This window comes from Schistocerca piceifrons, chromosome 2, assembly GCF_021461385.2.
Source record: "Schistocerca piceifrons isolate TAMUIC-IGC-003096 chromosome 2, iqSchPice1.1, whole genome shotgun sequence".
Lineage (NCBI taxonomy): Eukaryota > Metazoa > Arthropoda > Insecta > Orthoptera > Acrididae > Schistocerca > Schistocerca piceifrons.
Genome location: NC_060139.1, coordinates 503870278 through 503892688, shown reverse-complemented (window position 1 = coordinate 503892688; position 22411 = coordinate 503870278). Strand labels below are relative to the sequence as shown.

The following is a 22411-nucleotide window of genomic DNA, read 5'->3' as shown; positions in this document are numbered from 1 at the left end:
GTTTTTTTTTTCTTTGGACCTAACAGTTTTCCCATAAACACTTCACATAATTTACTGCCTGATGTTTTCCACACAGTAGTAACTGTACCACTAAGTGGACTAACCTGTCAGCAGAGGCTAATCGTTTCGCGACCAAACTTCGTTGACCTGCTGCCCAGGGGAAAATAAGCGTTAATGGTTTGCTATTGCCACAAATACTTGGAGGTTCTAACCAACCTAAAAACATATCACTCCTAATAGCTATAATTAATAGTCTGTAAACGAAGCGGACAGTGCACTGTCCTCAGTCTTCGATAAGATATCTGCACTTATACCCGAAAGACACCGTATATTCACATGTAAAATAATAATATGTAACAATTTTTCAATATTTTTGGTTGCAATTTCAACTTTTTGTTTATGAATCTGCACGATTTTGGACTTCATTAAATAATTTGATAATTACGTAATTTTTGAAAAAAAAAAGACCTTACCTTTACACATACTATCAAAATGAGGGAAATACGGAGAACTGGGAGGAATTTACTAACAGCCTATAATAATAAATCAACGTTTTGGAGTGGAAAATGGTTTTTTGTGCAGACAGGCAAGATATGCCATTCTCAACTAACGCTTGAACCTGAACGGTTCGCCAGAGTCCAAAACTCTAGTAGTAAAATTTGTAGGAAATTTGATGTATTTTGAATGGGTAGGTTATTTAAGAAAAGTTGATGGTTATAGAGTCGTGAGCAAAAAAAGACCAAAAATGAGATTTTTTACCAGCTTTTTGTAAACGTCGCGTCATGAAATTTTGTTAGAAAACTTCATATTCGGACTCGGCACCCTTTAAGAAAAAGTATAGAATGGATGAAATTAGAACTATCTCACAACTTCCCTGGTAAAAACACGACCTGAGTGAAGTGTATTGGCTTAAGCGATTTGGGGAAATCATGAAAACTTGAATGTGGATGAGGACGCGAGAATCTGAACCGTTGTCCTCACAGCGACTCTGCGTCTCACCACTGCGCCACATAGCTCGATCTCTCACTGAAGATATAGCAAGAATATACGGGATAAGACTACCTGCGGCATAAAATTAGGAAGGACTGAGATTGACTCCTCACGCGGTTTCTGGAATAGGACTATGTTCAGTCTACACTCGAAACACGTCAAGATGGTGGACAGGGAACTAGAAGGGAAGTTCTAATCATTTGAAGATCGAAAGGTAACACAGAAACACTAGCACAAATTTTCCACTTGATAATGAGCAACTGCTCACTACACATAGATAAATATAAAGCAATGATAACGAGAAGAAAGTAGATAGCTGTCAGTGCTGAACACATCACATCGTTTAAATGTTTTCTTGTAATGCTGAGCAGCGATATGAAATGGGACAGACTCCTCTGTTGGAGGGAAGTCGAATGTCAGACACACTCGTTTTTAAGGGTTTTGAGGAAGTACTACGCATCTCTATAGAGAATCACATACAAGCCTCTAGAGATACGCTGCTATGATCGCAACAGATCGGTTAAGCCGAAGCAGTAACAGAGACGCCTAAGGGGGTTAAAGGGGTATCTCTGGAAGAAAGGCGACGTCGTTATCGCACTGTTGGGTGACCTGGGGGAATTAGTGTTAAGAGAAAGATGCTGCGACATTTCTTGTGCCACAATCACGTATCTCGCTCACGGATCACGAGAATACGATAATGAAGATTGGAACGCGTGCAGAGCATTCATACGGCCGTTGTTCTCTCGCTCAATAGGCGGAGTAAGAAATTAGCTACTACTGGTATGAAGAACTCTCCGCCACGGAAAGTACTGATGATTACAGAGTGTGTATAAGTAGAAGAATGTCTTACAGGCATCTGGTCACTTGTCGTGGTTATGGAGTAATAGAGATGAAAAATGTAAATGTGAACAGTAACAGACCATTTTAGTCCAACACACTAAAGGACTGTTAATAAATAAATGAATGAAAGAATGAATCACAAGTGAAAGACATCGACGACAATGAAAGTTTGAGTCAGGGCTGGGGATGTGGCAGAGAGAGTGATGCTTACAGCGTCTGCCCGAGATAAGAAGGAAATCTGGCTCCGAGTCCCAGTCAGGCCCTAATTTCGAAGTACCACTATATATCAACAAATAAGTTTTAGACCGACCTATACTCCCTAACTCCACTTCCTACGTATCCACATGAGCTCCAGTTTCTCTGAATTTCTCGTCCACATCATTTCGTGGGAAAAAGTAATATTTTACCAGTCTCAACATGGAATGAACGCTCTCGGAAGTTGTACAGTGAACCCTCCATGATAAAATGCGACACCAATATACCTGAAAGTAATTGGGCAGGAATACATCACTCTAAAAGTTATTCACTTAGAGGGTGTTATTGCACCCCTTGCATTGCGTCATGTTTAAGCTTTCCTTCGGATGCTGTCCAAGGTTGGTAAAAGTTTTCTCGTCCTTGACTGCTCAGCTCTCCTGTGAGGTAGGGTGAAAATGAAAGGTTGGATTCAGCGTCGCTACTCATTACGTTTCGAAAAATTCCAGGTTCGATCAGATGGGTTCGTGTAAGGAGCAGGCGATTCACTTATGTAAATTTTATCCCTATGAAACAGCGGTCGTCAAACTGCGGCCTGAATCAAATGATCGAGTGCTCCACGATTCTCAACCGCATTTTATAACAATATGTTTCTAGCAACTATCAGCAGAATAAAAATAAAACTTCAGCTAACGTTTACAGCTTCTTTTTAAACTTTTATTTTTCTTGCTCAGCAAAAAAAAATGTTACAGAACCGGTATTTTTTAATATGTGCTAAATTTTAACCGACGTTGGTGAACTCTGTCGCGAGCAGGGGCAGAGTGGTACGTTGCGTGGTCACTGCAAGGTTAACAGAAGTAAGAGGGGGAATATTTTGTTGTCTGTCTTCCAATGCTGACAACTCACGCGCGTGTGCAACAAGCACGGATCAGCTGCTGTGGTAAACATGTCAAACTGGAAATAACATGGACTCGTGAATGCGCGTTATGCGGACGGTCGTATTTAAAATAATGTTTGTACCAATTAGTGTGAAAGCAAATCAAAGCTATTGTAATCAATGCAATGAGTAAAAGATGAATGACATTCAAAGCATTTGGTAAAAATTTGTGATCGTGTCTCATATTGCAATTGCTGCTGATAATTAATATAATGTACTAATTCATGTATATTGCCAATTAATAGTAAGATTGTAGGGGAAGGCGTAGTAGAGTGGCCAGGACGAGAAAAGTGGCTATTCGATACATTTTGATCTGAATTACACTGCTGCTTGCCAAGACGTGGTTAGACGAGTTCCAACAGACTTCGCCTTTGATGCCGGTGAGACTGACAGAGGAGGCTTGTCCCGTTGTTTGTTTTGTTTCTGTTGATCCATCGAGGACATGGGACAGTGGTTGGTCAAATATTTAGCAATGAAATTCTTCAAACAGCTGTGCAATTGAGATGTTATTTTATTTTCGCTACCAGTTTCGGCAATTCATTGTGTCATCTTCACGCCCGATATCCACTTCTCAAAAATAATCGATATTGGCATACTGGCAGTCGCAGTCAAGTCTTCGAAGGAAGTTGACTCGCATTCGGGAGGACGACGGTTCAATCCCGCGTCCGGCCATCCTGATTTAGGTTTTCCGTGATTTCCCTAAATCGCTCCAGGGAAATGCTGGGATGGTTCCTTTGAAAGGGCACGGCCGACTTCCTTCCCCATCCTTCCCTAATCCGATGAGACCGATGACCTCGCTGTTTGGTCTCTTCCCCCAAACAACCCAACCCAACCATCTTAGAAGGAAGCAATTTAGCTACGAGTTCACAACATCCAGAAACATGTGGCCCAGTATGCCAACAGCGATTATTTTTGAGAGGTGCATGTGGGGCCTGAAGATGGCATAATGAATTGCCGATACTAGCAGCGAAAATAAAATAACATCTCAACTGCACGGCTGTTTGGGGAATTTCACTGTTAAATATTAATTATTTGTTTTGAGACGTCTGACGTAAGAGAAGTCATTTATATTATTTTCGTTACCTCTCTTGTCTGAAGAGCAATAATTTGTACAATATTAAAGTTTAAACAACGTCTTTTGGCCTGCATATGCAAGTCATTGTCATTTATTTCAGTTTCTTCTGTGCATCACTTTTGCCGATATGGCGTCCGATCTGGAAAAGTGGCCACACTATTAATTGGAAAAGTGGCAAAGGTGTTAATCCCAGTAAGAGTTAGTCAGCTCCATAAAACACACAAAATATTACAGATCAGAGTGACTTTTACATCCCTTTATTTATGCAAACTACCATCCACCATTCTATCCTTTTGTGACAATTTTGAATGAATGAAGTTTTATATGAAGATAGTAACTCTTCTCGAAAGAACAGATACCATTGATGATCGTGCAGCTTCTCTAGAACAAATGACAATTAATTGGAACCCTCAGCTGGCGACAGGTGTTGATGGGCAAATATCTATTAGGAACATTACGTATGTAGGTTGTGGACCGTTGGGAATGTGGGTATTACGAGAGGGCCTGCAAGGGATAAGTCCCTGCAGTCGCGCTATTCATCTGTGTCCTCGGTTGCTCGAATGGCTAGAGCGTCTTCCGTGTAAGCAGGAGATCCCAGGTTCGAGTCCCTGTCGGGGCACACATTTTTAGCTGTCCCCATGAGGTATGCCAGCAACACCTGTCGGCAGCCGAGGGTCTCAATTATCGTTTGATAAAGTTATGTTATGAAAAACCGTCATTGTTCTGTTGTTTGGACTAATACAACACCCCGATTCACAACGGCATGCTGCAGCCGCTTGGTATTCTTTCAGATAGAAGGGCGTGAAGATGGCTAGAATATTTGCCCGGAAATGAGAATAACAGATAGGGTACCCTGTTGCAACGGTACTGTCAACAGCACCCGCTGCTATTCTTTTTCACTTAAAATATTTGGTACGATACATTATAAAATGTAGATTCACAATGTTTTGATGGTAAACTTCTATCAATAACATTGATTTGGTGAAACCTGAATTTCTCTTTGAGTGGTCACTACATCCCCTCCTCTCCCCCACACCTTCCGATGAGGCCCAACGTGTCGTCCTACAATGTCAATATTGGATCTTAAGCAGAGAAGTTTGATGACAGCTATGTACGACGACGATCACTAGCTAAGTGCAGTGCATGCTCTATTTCACACATCTAATGATCAACCTGTTGCCTAACAGTCGAGAAAAACTACTAAATAACCGACTGAAGGTTCATATACTGCTATTATAGGCGTCTGACATGCTTTCAACCATATCGAATTCACCTGCCTCTTTGTTCTGATGGATGGCGGCCCCGGAGTCGTGCACTGGTAACAAGCCGCCTCCGACGACTGTCAGGTGCCAGATTAGCCCTGCACTCCTCAGTAAGCAGGATATTACGCCATTCTTCCGAGACCCACCGCATATTCTCTTGTGTGTCTGGTCCTGACGGCAGAGCGCTGGTACATAGGGGCCTATTCAGTCGTATCTCAGTGCGTCGTCAGCTGAGTGAGATTCATTATGATCGCACGAGTCGTGCCTCTTGACGGCGGTCGTTTGGGGACTCCTCTGTCGGCTGATACACCCAGAGGATAAATTACACGTTTGGAGAATGGAAGACAGTTTCTTACAGTGTATGTCAGCACAGTCGCCGCTACTGGCTTCAGGAAGGCACTGTACTGTCCTGACCTGTTATTCCGTAAGTTCCTAAGCAGTATTATGTGCGTCCTGTAACTTTTTCTCACAGTCTCATCAACAAAGCGAACAACCCTTACATCTTTACTTCCCAGTGGCCATCTATCCGAAAATATTTGCGCTCAATACAATACTCACACTTTCTGAAGAAAACTTTACTTTTGCGCGTCCCGCAAATTAATTTTAAAGTTTTTCAGCCCAATATCGGACATCCACTGCTTTTTTCTTCTCAAGCCGTGAGTCGTCAAGAGTACATCTCGTGTGACAATTAGTACATGTCCAGCTGGACATCACCACAGTCGTATTTGTTGTCTGCTTCCTCTTTAGGGTGCCATTTAATTATATTTGTTTTTACTGGCGCTACACCTGTTCTGATGCGATTTAGTGTTCTCCAAAACTTCCAGTTTTATGTATTAACGCTGGGCATCTCTTGTGAGGTGATGTACTTAGGGGGCTCATTTAGCTCGCTACTGAGGAATCTCTTACGGGATTGAAGTCTCCCAGGTCAGCATGAAACACCGTGTAGGCGCTTATTTCAATTATTCTGCATGTTCATGCGCAATTCTTTGGGGTTCAGGGTCTGAAAGCCGCTTTATATAGCTTCCCAAGTGGTCTGGGTTTCATGCATCCTGATGTTAGCTTGCATGTATCATTTAGGATTGACTTTTTTTGGGTTGTGCGAATCTGGACCATATGTGGTATGCATATTCCGATGTGAAAAGCATCTAGACACATGTTTTTAATTCAGGGTGAGTCAGAAAGAACTTCACAACTTTGAAATGATATAGAAATTTATTGAGATAACTTACAGAATCAGTAGATTTGTCATATTGAAGCAAAAACCACCTCAAGTTTCACGTAAAAGTGTCAACTGTCATGTTGGTTTGATGTGTCGATCATAATTTGTGATGCACTAATCGTCCCACTCGTAACTAGTTTCTCTCCACACTCATTGCAACAATCGGATGTAACTTGTGCAGTGGCAGCGTAGATTCCATTTTGCACGTCGGCTTAGCTGTTTGGTAGGGTAGGAACATACACACGACCCTTAACGAAATCGTGGAGAAATTAGTCTAGTGGTGTCAAGTCTGGGAGGCGAGGTGGCCACACAATTGGCCCTTCGGGGGCAATCTACCGATCTGGGAAGCAATTATCGACGAAACCTCGAACTTCTCTGAGGATATGAGGTGGTGTACCGTCTTGCTGGCAGTAAACCATCCCATCTAAATTATCTTCAGCGATCTGTGGAATTAAAAAAATTTCAAGCATATCCAGACACATAATACCAGTGACAGTTTTCTCCATGAAGAAGAATAGGTGATATATCACAGTGGACAACCCATCTCAACAAATTATCAATGTCAAAAAAATTCACCAACAGCCATGTACTGTAAGATATTTTATTCCCAAGGCTACCGGTTTCGGCATTTCTTATAATATCTTCAGGCACCATACGCTTCTACACAAATAAACGAACTTGTATAGCGCCATAAATCATTGGATATCGTGAATTCACTCGTTATAGAATTGCTTCATTCGAAATCGTGACAGCAATTGTAATTGTATTCTTGTGATCTTAAAAAGTACACGGTTGTTAGTGAATTTTATTGATACTGACAATTACTTAACCAACCCTTGTCCCCTGGCCATAATGGACCAACAGATATCGTCACAACAAAGTCCTTGTGCCAAGAATAAATTGCAGGCCTACTTGACGGTTCTTAAGCGTATTCAGTGCGAAATTTACGCCAGCAGTTGTTGGAGAGTTCGTTTCATGAAACACACAGCGAGCCCACTCAGCACCAGTTATTATTGAAAGTAGCCATTTTAAATGTGTGCTACACTGGCGATCCTGATGGCGAAATGGGGTACTGATGCACTATTTGAATGAAACTTCAGGTTGGTTGCTACAAAATGGCACGTCTACCGATTCTTTAAGTTACCTTAATAAATTTCTATATCATTTCAAAGCTAATATGGCCTTTTTGACTCACCCTGTACAAGTGGACTGGCTCCCCACTAATATTCGCTAGTTTCCTCAAGATGATGTTCACAACGGCAACTTTTTACCATGTTTTCTCCCAGTGACATTTGTATGTCAGTGATCTGTCCAGCAGAATACCTTTGTCTGTGTGTTCCATATTGGTCCCGTATCATGTGAAGTTCAGTTGCCTGTTCGCCTGATTTGCGCGAAGGTTTCAGATGTAACTTGTGTTGTCAAGAGGTTTGGTTTCAGGGAATTCTATTGGTTAATATACAGACATTGTTTTCCAGTTTCTCTTCCACTCAATACACTTTCCTTGTGCAGCAATAGCCAGAGCATCTGCATAAAAGGAATGGGTAGCATAGTCTTCGGAGGAAAGAAATGGTGTAAATGAAACTAATATTTAGGTTACGACTGACAGTGCTACATTACTTTACTTTTATAAATATAAGCATGATACGAGCTTTTTTCAATATTACAAAACGTCTTTCATTCTTCAATGACTTATGTAGGTTTCAAGGAGGAACCAACGAAAAAAAATTGAGACGCATTCATCGAAGGCTTACGCTTACAGTATACAAGTTTGCTTTTCATAAAAGTGATACTGAGCGATGGAATCAAAGAAACGACTATATAATAAAATCTGTTTTGTTTGTCGGTAACACTGTATAAGAAACTCGTTAGTACACTTTGTCAAGGCGTCGTCAATGGAAGAGAGACAGATTAAATTAGAAATTAATTAAATGACACGATATTCAAAGGCAGTCTCCCTTCAATGAATGTTTTAAATGAATGCAACGAAGTGAATCACTGTAGTTCCTCTTACCTGAACATCTGGGAGTAACGAGTGGTGACGTCACGATGTGCAGGTGTGTCAGCAATATATCTTGTGGTCTGATCACTCTCTACTCAGTGCAATACGAAAAAAATACTTCTGCATCACTGCTTACTTTGCACAGAAGGTTGTGGGAGGTACACGCAATGCAGCGGAAAAATATTTCTCTGCAACTTTAAACACCTGTCACGGCCCCCTGTATTACATATGTGACCGTATAACTGCTCTACTAGCACTAAAATCTTTCAGTGGAGACTAAAATGAATAGTTAAATTTTAGCTGCAGTTTATATGACGATGATAACTTGCAATGTTCTAGTTGAAGCGAACGTGACATTTAGAGCTCAACTACGACAGAACATACTATTATGAAACATCTACCGACGGGCACATGTTTTTAATAAATTACATTTACACATTGGGTAACAGAAATAAGAATCAGTTGTTCTAAAAAGGATGTGCGTCTTTAACACTACCGTAAAATCAGGCTCATAAATTACAGGTCGTTCTGGTACACACTGCAACTGGCTGATTGTACAGATTACGGAAACCACAAAAGTGTAAAAATATGTTAACATTTACTTGAACATAATCATTCTATTTTGCTAACCTAAGCAAGAACTGCAACAACAAAAAGAAGCGGCGATTTTTATAACCAACAATTGCTTAGAATACCCGTTTCACAAACATAAACAGTGTTTATAAAGTGAATTTTCTGCGAAGATGGTAGACTCATCAGCTGAAATTCAATGAGTACGTGTTCCAGCTTTCTTTCAGTAAGAACTTGCTGCTGTTTAAGTCGTCTGATGAGAGATGGGAGAAAAAAACTACGCCTAATAAATTATATCGTACAGTAAATGTTTTTTCCGTATTTTTCGCCACGAGTGGTAATTCGTTGGTTGTAGTCCGACTGACACATACTTTACCTACACAGACAAGTATTACGTGAAGAACATCAGACTTTCAAAGAAGAGAACAGTGTGAACATCATTTCCTGCGTTTTCTGCCGGGGACGTGTATCTGCGATTGCAGAAACAAATAACGCATAACAGCAGGCCATATCACGGGCCTGCTATGTCGCGCCAGTGCTATATGTTTTAAACAAAGGCTCAGTTTTCGCAATTTAAGCAACGCTCAAAAGAAGATTGTAAGATTAACAGACCTTTCCGATGGATGTACCAATATCTGCAATTCGATAAAGCCTCGTCGATGGACACTGGAAAAAAACGTATTCACAGTGAACACTATCGTTCAGTAGAATTAGTAACCCATTAACAGCACAAAGTCACATATTAATATTACAATTTGAGGCATTCATTAATTTTATGCCTGACACGTACATTTTATGCCTGACACGTCCTCTTCTACCTATACAAAATTATGTTTACCAACTGGCTCGTTGGTCTAGGGGTATGATTCTCGCTTAGGGTGCGAGAGGTCCCGGGTTCAAATCCCGGACGAGCCCTTCATTTTTTTCCCTCTATTTCGCTTTGGTTATTTGTCTCCTGCAACTGTCGCAAAATATTCAATATCATGTTACTTGATGGGTTGGATACATCACTGCTAGCGATCAAAGGCTAAGCTGTGTGTCCAGCACAGCTATTTAAAATGGTGGACAATAAAGGAAATTACTTGTGTTCCGAACGTCCAGCGAGGTATTTTATAGTTAAATACCAGTCACAGAATTGCTCAGAAAGTAGATCGATTTCTGCTTGTATTCTCCATCGGGAGATTTGAAATCCTCCTTCCCATATGTGCATATAAGCTTAATCAATGTTTGCTGTTGCAGTCAGACTATGATAGATGTGGCTTAGGAGTATCTTTCTTTTGAGATGTACCGATGATACTGAGCGCTCCAGCAGACCGTTAAATCCAAAAATTGGTAGTGAGCATTTTATACATATAATGTACTCCCAAGACGCTGAATGTATGTACTAGGAATTCAACAAGTCACCCTTCCTCATGAGATCATGAGAACATGAAATACCTATGCTGCATCATACCTACTCGACTACAAAGTGCTGATTAATCGAACTGCAACCCAACACGTTGAAAAGTGACTTGCGATATGTGAAGCTGGCCGCAGAAGCAGAAGATGATGTGCGTGACATAACAACACGTCCAGGATTCCTATTACTATAGTTTTCCTCACGCACACAAATTAGGTAAGCGAAGGATTTCGAATTTCGTGGCGTTAATGGTCTGAAATATCTACTGTCTCATACAAAATTTCAATGAAATGTAATTTACCACCAAATATCTGATTACTACAAGCTCCTCTAATCCAGAGGGCCGCTTCAAATGAACTCTGGAAAAGAAAGCCGTACAAAAACAAGTCTGTATTATGTTTTCCCTATAATATGTAACTAACAGTGCTGATCAACTTGTGTCTGGGCGCTAATTTCTGTGCCTCTGCATGCCTTAATATCTTATCAAAATTTATTGAGATTTCGGGACAGGTCGGGCGATTATATTTGGTATTGAAGTTATTGAAGACAACTGCATATCATTAGCATACGAGATCGAATGTTTGCATATTGTTTTATGACCTTATTTTCGTTTTGTCTTTGCATGCTGTATTTTTAAACTTAAGAGGTGAGGAGATAAAGTCTAAATTTTAAAATTTAGAGAAGAAGAAGGAGCGGGAGATTTCTAGTTGGGTGAACCAGTCACATTTCTTTGATGAACTTTTTACACAAAATTCTTGTCTTTGCTCTTTGACTTGTCTTCACAACATATATGGCGTATTTTACTAAGTTCGAGTTTAAAACTGCACATACTGCCCCTAGACTATTTATGAGTTTTGATGACTATGCAGTTAAGCACACAGCGTGCAACATATCAGCTATCCAGAAATCATCTACATCTCGACTGATCCTTCCGCAGCACCTGCCAACATATGCATCCTTGACACCGGATAATATGGTCTGTTTGATGCAAAATTTCGTTACCTACTGTTGAGACGAAGACGAAATTAAACGCCAAAAAGTTGGCTGTAACATCATTTTTGTTTATTTGGGTAGAAAAATATCCGTGAGTCTCATTCTTCCTGTTCTATTTAAAGAAATTTAGGGGTATGACGCATTCTGGTTCACACCAGTCCCAGATTTCTCTAGGTCTTCCAGTATTCCTTGGACCCACAGGCTTGTGAACTAATTTAATTATTCTGCTAGTTCCCACCTTATTTCCGTGTTTCTCCCACTTCCTTTAACCATCTTTTATTTTGATACTGATGTGAAAACTGAATGAAAAATACTGCCTGGATTCCTTTTTTTTTAAATTAATGATGACCTGTTTCACTCTGACTACCTGATCGTCTTCTGATACAGTGCTGCATTAGTTTACCACTAGCAGCGGCAGATCTGATGGTGGTCTGCTAGTCAGATCGACAGCGGCCGTCGTCGTCATGAGTTTCCAGCAACAGGCATATCGGTCCAGTCCTCGCCACATTTTTCAACAGTCATCTAGCCCTTTGTCTTCCTCATGGTCGTTTCCCTCGCTTCTCCATTTCATGTTACGTTCTTGGGAATCCTCTTATTTTCGACTTTTTGTAAGTGCCCACACCATGTTATCCTTGATGTTTATATCCAGTTCTGCAAGGGTAACTCTTTTCCTATTTCCATTACCCTTTCATTCCTCATACTATCTCTCCTTGTTACTCCTGTCCTACCTCTGAAGAAATTCATTTCAAATGCCTTTATTATCCATGCTTCAGATGCACAGGTCAGTAACAGGGATGTTGTAACTTCCATATATAACTTCTTTGCTTTTCTGTGGGACGTCTTCGTTCCAAAACAGGCCCCTAACACTTCGCAGGGATGATTCTGCTTGTCTCCCAAGTTCACTGATCTCTTCCTCATTTCTTCAATTTTCCCCAAGTACTTTGATACTTTCCACCTCCTTCAGTTGTTCATCTCCAATACTTTTCCCAGTTTCTTTCTAATTATAACCACGATCTGACATTTGTTTACATTAAATTTCATTCCATACCGTCTCTTAATTTCTTCCCAAGCATTCAGCTGTTCTCGAATCTCCTCCTCCCTATTTTCGCAGCTCATCAATTCATACCGAGGGTGGGGGGGGGGGGGAGGGGGTAGCATAGCGGTTAGCTCACTGGATTCGCATTTGGGAGGACGATGGTCCAAACTCGCATCCAACCACCATTTTTTAGTTCCTGTGATTTCCCTAAATCGCTTAAGGCAAATGCCAGGATGGTTCCTTCAAAAGAGCACAGCCATTTCCTTCTCTATCCTTCCCTAGTACGAGCTTGTGTTGTCTCTAATGACCTCGTTGTCGAAGGGACGTTGAACGCTAATATCCTCCTCCTCCTCTTTTTCTGCAACCTTGGTCGTTATATCACCCAAGACTGCAATGAAGAGGAGAGGTGACAATGCACTGTCCTGTTTCTCATCACTTGTTGGCTGGAACCAAACTGTCCTTTCATTTCCCACTTTCACACAACTCAGACTTCCACCATACATCTCCCCTTCTCTGTTATATATTGAGAAAGGCCATCTCCTGGTATTCTTCCTTGGCTTCCATTTCTTTCAGTTTCCACACTCTAACATACTCTAATTCCCCTTTAGTGGTTCTCTGTCGTCTTCCATTCCTTCATTATTATCGTGCTCAACACCAGTAGCCAGTGATCACTATCCACTGTCTCAGATGGTAGTGATTTTATATCCATTAAACTCCTATTCGTTTACCAATCACACAGCATATAGTCCACCAAAGATTTTTATGCCAGATTGCTGCTGACCATGTAACTTTGTCTCTCTTCTTCTGAAACCATGATGGATCTATCACTTAACTATTTCTCTTGCAGAAATCCATCAATCTCTTTCCTTCTTCATTTATGCTGTACATGGTAGGGGTAAAATTTTTTTATTGTGTTCTGCTTCCATCATTTTAACTTAGCCTCAGGCAGTGGCACGAGCAGTTATGTAAACTACTCTGTAGTATGTGTAGTCAGCTCCCACGTTATTATGCTGAGCTAGGGACGCAACCACAGTATTGCTGGGTGGGAGACGCCAACTTTCTGCCACAACCCCGCCAATGGGAGGATCGGGTGCCATCACATGGGGCGATCCATGTGGTGTTTTCCATTATTATGAAAACGAAAGTACTGTTTACCGGGAAATGGCGTCAACTAAAATGTCAAAAATTCTGAACTCTTCTCTTACTTGTTGACCTATCTTGTAACAGTATATCTTTTGATCGTAAATTAAACTCTGCCGCCTCTATATGGCTTTCAACCTTTTTCGTCACTACCCTTGTTTCGTATCTATAAAGAAGTACTGGTGTAGCTGTAACTTTGTATCTTTTTAGTGGAGTTTCTGTAGTTCTTTTTCCCTTTCAGATTGTGTTTAAATGATCCACACGAAGCTTGGAAACATTTAGAATTCTAACTAATACAGCAGACTAAATAGTTACATTGAAAAAATTGTTAGACAAGTTCATTAAAAATACATATTTTTAATCCATGTCGGTATTTTCCTATTAATGATGTAACTAGGGTTTTTTTTTTAAATTTAAGTGGACTATAGTACGTTCCCAATCTCGTTTAGTTTATGACTAGAGTTTTCAGCCTGGCTTCTGTGTCCTCTACAACTAAAAGTTGAAAAGCAAACAATTGTCATATGCCAAATGTAAATACAACCCTTCTTTGAGGTATCTCATCATCAGTGTAGAACAATACATAGAACATAAAAAAAACTTGTGGTTTGTACATTTCAGTAAAGTACTCGGTTGCATCAAACACTAGTCGCCAGTTAGCGTGTAGTGACAATAACAAAGAATCCAAGGTCGTTACTGAGGGACCAGTAGGGAACAAATTTTGAAGTCTCACACAAAGAAACTGAAATACTTACGAATAGTGACAGAAATATTTGTATGTTATAAGCAACATTTCAATTCGCTGTTGCACAATGTATTTCTTTTATGAAGTACATTTCCATCACGTATTTGCATCCGCACAAGAGACGAATTTTAAGAAGTACACGGAGATATTATTATATGACTCATGAAAGGTTTGGATATTTTGACTGGCCCTTGGTTAACTTACAGCAAATTCAACATTAAGCGTACGTTACAGCTATGAATGCACTTGGCACAGTCACAACAGTAACGACGACGACATCGACGACGACGGCAACTAAGCGCAAAAGGTCGATGTTAAATCGTACTCAATCCAACATCTTTGAAAAAACACCAGAGGGGGGAGGACTCTTCAGACTCGTGACTTGCAGTTCTCGTGCAGCACTTCCACCCTTTATTCAACACCACACCGTGGGAAACGCCAGTACCGGTCACCACTTCCTTTAGCAAAAACGAACACAGGCCGTTAAGTCACTGCATAGGGGTGGCAGGTGGCGAGGCAGAGTGTGGGAAACTACTTGTTACAACGCCGCGCAGCCTGCTGCCGGTGTTCCACAGCTGGCCTACTGTTGCTCCATCACGACGGTGACAGTTTAAAACGGTGAATATCTGCACCCATCACCGTTAATTGCGAATTAATTTTTTTCCTGATACAAAAGCTTTGATTCGTATTTTACGGCAAAACTGCTTTAAGCAAACATTTTCCTTACTGGTTCAGACATAATCACTCGCCTAGAAAGGAAACAATTCCATTCTTATTCTGGGAATTATTCCGTGTTACACACATTTTTTGTCCTGGAAATTGCACCGTACGTCAGATCAGTCAAATAGTGTAGCACTACCACAGGTTCTCTCACTACTGTCTACGTGAAACACTTTTTACTCGACAAAGCGAACCCTGAACTAGGCGATAGCGGGAGCTAAACTGGTCACGTGTTTCGGTAGCTGTGCTTGAAGCGCGGCGGACTGCTAACCAAAGGTGCCCAGTTCGATTCCCGGCCAGGTCAGAGATTTTCTTCGCTCGGGGATTGAATGTTGTGTTGTCCTTCCGTTCGTGTCGTCATAATTGACATTCTCCACATGAGATGGATGTATGGGCACGTCCCGAAAGCCAATAAAAAAACTCGGTCACGTGTCTAGGTGGAGTTGCGCGTTCCAGTTCAAAGCGGCGCGCTTTGTTAAATAGCAGTGCAAGTATGGAATGTGGTGGGGGAAAATCCTTTTGTGGTTACCTGCTGTTAACGTTAATAAATTTACTGGCGACGGTGAAGAGAAAGTAATGACAGTGCTGACGCAAATGGTGCGGAACATGCAAATAAATAAAAGCTTTGCGGAAACTTAACAGTTTTGTTGCATTAAACTGGACTTGTAAGGAAACGCTGAGAAAAATTATTTTGTCTATGGGATTCGATGCCAGAACAAACGAGTTATTCGTGTAAACGAGACGGTTCAGTTTCAAAAGAGGCATACTATATTAATTTTTTACGTAAAAATTTGGCATCAGATTCAAAGTGGATGGTGGTTAATTCACATGAAACGTGGTTTGACACACATTACACTATGAATAAACGCTGCGAAAGTGTGCAAGGAGTTCTCTGAAACAACAGTGCTGGTCAGTGTTTCATTACTACACTTTGCGTGGCATTACCGAATAGACATGTAGCGTAATAACCCATTCGCGGTTAAAACTCTTTGTACCCTGTTCTAAAAATACAAGCTCAAAGACTGTCTCGTCGTCAATATTACATGTCGATCGGTTTTGACAATCAATTTGGCCGCACGCATGAGTCCCAATCGAGAAACCAAATGCTTGCAATAATAGTTCTCGTATAATTATTTGTGAAAAACATATTTCCTAGAAGCAAGACGTTATAGAAATGTGTTTTCACAACAATATATATCGCATTTGGTTTAACTCGTCTTATACCTAAAGAAAGAATAAGATACATTATGCTGAAAGAAAATCCAGGCACCATCCTCTGCCTCTAGCTTGCCGACATTCCACTTGGACCTTGAGATAAATAAAACAAAAACCAAATGAGATATAAAGGAGCATCACTTAAACCAATTCTCCTAATGGGACTGCAGCCATATGGAAGTTCATTTTGTGAAGAATGTGATCGACGTAGCGTGTGTTAGCAGTGTTTATTGAATCTTGTTTAGCGGTATGCACACGTTTGCTCTGACAGTCAGCTGACAAATGAGTGAGCGGCGCTTTGTTAGAGATTTCACTCACTTTGTGACGAAGTTTCAAATCTATTGGTTATTGAAACAGGTTACAGTTCTGACTTGTAGAGAAAGTCGGCGGATGATCAACTGTGCGGGCAAAGTTACTACCTACTATTGCTACCAATCAGCGCATGTGTGTGAATATTAGACTTAAAAAAAAATCTGATAAAAATAATGTTAGACTCACGGGGTGTGGTACCTGGTAAAAATGTCCAGGCGGAAGTGTTTACTTAATGAAACGTTACAGAAAAAATTTCCATTTCTTAAAGGAAATGATACATATGACCTGCCAGGTTAGCCGAGAGCGCTAATGCGCTGCTTCCTGGACTCTGATTGGCGCGCCGGCCTCGGATCGAATCCGCCCGGCGGATTAACGACGCGGGCCGATGTGCCGGCCAGCCAGGACGTGGTTTTTAGGCTGTTTTCCACATCCCCCTAGGTGAATCCTGGGCTGGTCCCCACGTCCCGCCTTAGTTACACGACTCGTAGACATCTGAACACGTTCGCACTATTCCATGGATTACACTAGACGCAGACAGCTGGGGTACACTCATTTCGTCCTGGGGCGTATGGGGTGGCGGCACGAAGGCCATCCGGCCCATACCTTAACATTGCCAATTCCGTACCTAACCACGTCGATCATGCGCAACCGCGGGATAAAGGCACAAGCGATAGATAGATAGGAAAAAAGAAAGAAAATTACATAAATGATAGAACCGAGTGTACGGTATGCAGATCGGTTTTTATCAGTAGGTAACAACGGGAGAGGCGACAAAGATCGTCTTCAAAAAAAGCACAAGAAAGTGTCACTGGCGTCTACAAGTAACAAGAAGATGAATTCGTTTTTTTAACAGAAACACTCCAGGAATACCGGATTTAAAACTGGCTGCTAAAGAAGCTATGTTTGCGTATCATGCCGTCTGTCACAACCACATACAGCTTTCGAACAAATGTCTGTAGTACTACTTTGATCCATAAGCTTTTCGACAGGCCTAAATACTGTTGTGTTAGAACTAAAAGTGAAGCAGTTGTTGTTAATGTGTTTGCCACCCATGCTTTTACAGTAATAGTTAATGCATTGCAAAAAGCCCATCAAATCACAAAGCAATGGAAATGATTCCATTAATGGTTCGACATAACATCCCTGGTTTCGGCGTAAAAGTCAAAATACTGGATATTAGCGATGTACCAAACGAAACAGGTGATACACAAATTTATTGGGAAAATTTGGGCAGAATATGGTATAATGGACAAAGTGATTTGTATACAATGCAGGTACAAATATTGTGATTTTGTCCAAAATTTACAAATATTTTGAAACATATGCAGTCAGAGACAGCGTGTTTAAAAGAATTCTGTAAGTTTACTGATGTGGAATACAAGTCCTTGCTAAACAACAGCAAAACACCATAGCTGTCTCTTCTTCCTGCGCAGAATAGGGTTCTGGTTATGTTTTTGAAGGGCTTGTGTCATACCTTTTGTCCATTAACAACTATCCTAAAATTTAGCTTAATTTCTTCTCTAACAGCCCTTCGCCATTTGATTAAGATTTTTAGTAAATCAGAATTTTTGTTGCCACCATTAAACAAATTGAGAGTGAAAATATCTCCTTCACTGAAACTTTTAATCTGACTGACAATCTTACACAAAAGTTCATTTTTAGAAAGTTTAAGAGTTTTATAAAAACAGCAGTACAGAAGGATTTATTACAGAAAAAGAGTTCTTCAAATTATTCGATACATTTTTTGACGACTGTGTGAATTACATAAAAAATGGACCTCAGGTCACTATTCAGACATTCGGGATCTATCTTGGATCCGTTGCGACAGACTACTGCACTGGACTCCTCTTAGGTTTTTGTCTCAATGAGATATTCCTCTGTCTGCTTTACATGGGAATTCATTATTTGAGGAGTTGGAACATAATGAACAGAATATCAAAGACTGGGTAATGAAGAAAGTGCTTCTTGACGAAAGCTGGACTGCGATATTTAAAAAATGTGAATTTTGTAAATGTTACAGTGGAAAATGTAGCGAAAATTGTTAGTTTTGTGTTGTGTATGCCGGGCACACATCCTGCAGTAGGAAGGGTGCTCAGTTTCATTGATATGTACTGGCATGATGAAAAATGTAATCTTAGTTTTGATGCAATGACAGCTATAATTGTGAAAACTCAATTCAAATCTTGCACAGAACTATAGTTATCTTACTTCTAACAGGGAACAGCTAGAATCAATTCATTCTTCTGATAAATATAGCAAAGATAAAGCTTAGGATTAAATTTATAATCTATATCTGATTGCTGAGTAGTAACATTGCATAGCTTTTATGATAAACAAATTTTACCTATTTAAATTAGTAACTGACTGAACGCTGCAGAAAATATATGCCGGTTATTATAATAAAAAGTATGTATCACTTTTTTATTTTCAAAGAAAAGAATTTCATTTGTGTGTATTGCACTTAAACCTATTCCAATAAACAAAATGCAAACACATTCTTGCTATGGGATTCTCAGGTGTTGCCTCATCATCATAAGCCTATGATCGCTTTCAAAAATATCACAGTTACTGACAAGAAAGGTAAGTGTAACTATAGTAGGCCTAATTCAGTTAAGTATTAGCACAAGTGTCCCAGTTTTTTCTCTCTGAAATCTGCTCAGCCTAACCAAGAACATTACTGAATAGTTTAGTAGTCCTAATGTTTCAAAACTAAGTCTATAATGAATAAGGAACCCTATAACTCACTCCACGAGCAGATGCAGTGTGCCGGATATAAACACATTCCGCTCTACTTGATCGCTCGCAACTGTCTCTGTATTCAGCCTATGGTAAATAGAGTTTTTCTGTTCGTTCCGAAAGCTTTTCGCTATAGGGTAGCACAAGACATAATATGCTCAAAACTGACATTAGTCAACGGTAATAACGTAACAGGGTGCAGTCATACGCTGCCACATAAAAATTAATTCTTAACAATTATTAAAAATACCTTTTCAAATAAATCGCTTTCTATCTGCTGCAAAAAGAATGGGTTTTGTTTACAGAGGAATATTTTCCGTTGTTTTGTTTGTGTTTGGAAATGTTGTACCCTATTATAGCAAGAAAAAGGTGTTTTGTTTGCAAACGAATACCGGTATTATAGTGTTGAACACAGAAATTCGTTTAGGATTCATGGTTATCGGGTAACACGAAACACCCTCATAACAAAATTAATTTTCTCTTGAAGGCGTTCGATTTAAACGTAAGTAGAAAAAAAAGAACTTACGCAACTAGCACAAACACGAAGAATGAAATACTCATCTTGAGTTTGAAGCTCTTTTGTCCGTGTTTGCTTCCAAAAAAGATTTGTCTCTGGAGAGGGTCCACCTTGAGCAAAACAAAATTTTCCTTTTTATTTCCCAGACAATTTTCGCTGAAGTTTCAGCATCATAAGTGGTTTTTTTATTAACAAACACACACACACACACACACACACACACACACACACACACTATTACACATAGACATACTATTAGTTAATGGTAGACTCAATTATAACATGCCCAGACGTAAAATTTCGAAGTAAATGGTTTTTCTACATTAAGTTCCACATGACAGCAAATGACAAACTGTGAAACAAAACAACTCCATTGAACAACATAAAAATCCAGGAAATCCACAGCATTTGGTAACAATGTATATATACAAAATTATCTGTTTTTCAAATATGTAAATACTGTCTCAAAAACTTAAATCTGTATATGTACAACTAGTAAAGAGCATTTTCCTTGTTTCATAGAAAGATAGTAAAAAATCAACTGATGATGCAGAAACTTCAGCAAAACATGTCGCGGAAATCAGAAGAAAAATTGTGTTTTGTTAAAGACGGACACTCTCCAAAAATAAATAAAGAAGTAGTTGTAACGTTATCATGAGATAACAATGTCTTCTGGTATGCGTTCTGTGACTTATTTAGAATCCTAGTCTTAGTCTGCAGAACCACACAGGAATATTAATGATTGAGACTTTCATGGTAAATAACTATGAACTTGTAAAATTAAGAAAACTACAGTTGATATAATAGCTGTCATGATTCCCGACTTAACGCAACTGGCCCTGTGGCGCAATGGATAACGCGTCTGACTACGGATCAGAAGATTCCAGGTTCGAATCCTGGCAGGGTCGTTTATTTTTACATAACTAAAACTAATATTTTATGTACATGTTTACAAAAATTTTTTGTATTTCATTCTTTTGCAGCGTTTTTTTGCGTGATGTGAGATTTTATCCTTATTTCTTCCTGATACTAAAAGAAATCACATTACCGATCCCCTCAAACAGAAACTGCTTTACAGGGTGACATGATGATAACGTGTAAATTGCACAAGTGTTAAGTGTAGGTAATTTCGCTGAGCTCGATGACTTAGAAGATAGGTATTCAAATGAGAAAGTCTTACGATTCCTTCGCCGCCCCCGCCCCCCACCAAAAAAACGCGACTATGCGAATTTATTGCGACTAGCCTGACACTGCTCAAAGCCAAGTACCCCGCTGTACTACTTAACGATATTTTTACTTGCTTCTACAATAGGAAAGTCAGACTACCACTATAAATCACCTGTGACATCTGTTTTCAGTTACTTTTAGGGCTACTGAATTTTAGTACAATATTTATGGGAAACTACTAAGGACATACTAAGGTAGAAAATGGAGTCCTATATACAATTTGCCAAATTAATAACTCAGGAATAAGACACTAAACATGAGAAGTGGTTGTTAATAGCAATAATTTGAATCAGGAGTCGGTTTGTGACTGAGTTGCATTGAATTATTCACTGTGCGTCAATAGTCCTTCCGACCTATGGCTATAAAAATATTTCCTCCGGGCCGGATTCGAACCAGCGACCTATGGATTTCTGCTTATAGAACCTCTACAGTCCACCGCTCTACCAACTGAGCTACCAGAGGAACCCGTTATCGGTTTCCGCCATCTTGAAACAGAAGCGTAGACGGCATCGGTGCCTCTTGAACAAAGTGACATGTACGAAAACGATGAACAAAAGAATGTTTGCTGGAGCTAAAACGTTAAAAACGATTTTCTTGGATTATGTCATAAGTATACACTGTTCATCTTTCCCACTATTTCGCACGTATATTCCGCGTTGGCTTACGAAATTCATAATCTAATATCACACCTTTTCGTGACAGAAATTTGCATTTCACCTCATTCAGGAGAAGAAATAAAGCTTGTATTAAGGCAAATTACACCTGATGGTGGACCCACAGGGGCCGAAATGCATCGTACACTTAATAAACACGAAAAGTTGTGACTGAAAGAGTTTTTTAATTCATACCTCCAGTGTAGACAGGCGAAATACCCTCAGACTTCAAGAAGAATATAATAATTCCAATCCCAAAGAAAGCAGGTGTTGACAGATGTGAAAATTACCGAACTATCAGTTTAATAAGTCACACTGCAAAATACTAACGCGAATTCTTTACAGACGAATGGAAAAACTGGTAGAAGCCGACCTCGGGGAAGATCAGTTTGAATTCCGTAGAAATATTGGAACACGTGAGGCAATACTGACCTTACGAGTTATCTTAGAAGAAAGATTAAGGAAAGGCAAACCTACGTTTATAACATTTGTAGACTCAGAGAAAACTTTTGACAGTGTTGACTGGAATACTCTCATTCAAATTCTAAAGGTGGCAGGTGTAAAATACATGGAGCGAAGGGCTATTTACAATTTGTACAGAAACCAGATGGCAGTTATAAGATTGGAGGGGCATGAA

The 22411-nt window shown here is 39.9% G+C and overlaps 3 non-coding genes across 3 annotated transcripts; 2 read left to right on the top strand and 1 right to left on the bottom strand.

Moving 5' to 3' along the window:
• The first annotated feature begins 9927 nt into the window (after positions 1 to 9927).
• On the top strand, positions 9928 to 9999 carry Trnap-agg. The gene has a single exon. It is a non-coding gene; the product is annotated as a tRNA-Pro (tRNA).
• Positions 10000 to 20729: 10730 nt separating this feature from the next.
• Trnar-acg lies at positions 20730 to 20802 on the top strand. Its single transcript has one exon. It is a non-coding gene; the product is annotated as a tRNA-Arg (tRNA).
• A 691-nt stretch (positions 20803 to 21493) lies between these two features.
• Positions 21494 to 21583, bottom strand: Trnay-gua. Its single transcript is given in 2 exon segments — positions 21494 to 21529; positions 21547 to 21583. It is a non-coding gene; the product is annotated as a tRNA-Tyr (tRNA).
• Positions 21584 to 22411: the final 828 nt, after the last annotated feature.